The sequence below is a fragment of the Bison bison genome, unplaced genomic scaffold (genome assembly GCF_000754665.1).
Source record: "Bison bison bison isolate TAMUID 2011002044 unplaced genomic scaffold, Bison_UMD1.0 scf7180017864306, whole genome shotgun sequence".
Taxonomy (NCBI): domain Eukaryota; kingdom Metazoa; phylum Chordata; class Mammalia; order Artiodactyla; family Bovidae; genus Bison; species Bison bison.
The window spans coordinates 309,114-310,194 of record NW_011494878.1 but is presented as its reverse complement, the minus strand read 5'-3'; positions in this window follow the sequence as shown (position 1 = coordinate 310,194).

Sequence of the window (1,081 nt, the reverse complement as noted above, 5' to 3'; positions counted from 1 at the left end):
AATTATGCTGAGTGAAATAAGCTGATTTTAAAAGGACACATATTATATGATTCCATAAAGTTGTGAAGTAACATAACTATAGAGATAGAAAACAGATTAATAGTTGTTGGAGGTTAGGGATGTGTGAGGGGTGTGTGACTTTAAAGTGGTAGCATGAGGAAGCCTTCCAGTGATGTCACAGTTATGTATGACTGTGATCATTAAAGCTACACACATGCTATCACACAGGGATAACACACATAAATTAGTACATAAATGACTCATGAGATCTGAAAAACTGTGGATTTGTACCAAGGTCAGTTTTCCTGATTTTGATATTGTACTACAGTTCTGCCAGATGTTAGCACTGGAGGAAGCTGGGTAAATGCCCCAAGGAAAACTCCCTGCAAATTTTTGGGCAAATTCCTGTGAATCTATAATTATTTCAAAATAAAAAGCAATTTTTAAAAAGTGGCCTCAGAATCTTATTTATAGGAATTTGTTTTAAAGGGAAAAACAAAAGGGGACTTCAGATCAGGAAAAAACATTCAGTAAGTACATTTCACTCTTCCACAGAAATGCAAGTGTAAAAACTTGAATGGAATGCATAAAGGAGCTATTTGACATCTTGGAACGTGAAGTCAAGTGGGCCTTAGAAAGCATCACTATGAACAAAGCTAGTGGAGGTGATGGAATCCCAGCTGAGCTATTTCAAATCCTGAAAGATGATGCTGTGAAAGTGCTGCACTCAATATGCCAGCAAATTTGGAAAACTCATCAGTGGCCACAGGACTGGAAAAGGTCAGTTTTCATTCCTATCCCAAAGAAAGGCAATGCCAAAGAATGCTCAAACTACTGCACAATTGCACTCATCTCACACGCTAGTAAAGTAATGCTCAAAATTTTCCAAGCCAGGCTTCAGCAATACATGAACCGTGATCTTCCAGATGTTCAAGCTGGTTTTAGAAAAGCGAGAGGAACCAGAGATCAAATTGCCAACATCCGCTGGATAATAGAAAAAGCAAGAGAGTTCCAGAAAAGAATCTATTTCTGCTTTATTGACTATGCCAAAGACTTTGACTGTGTGGATCACAATAAACTG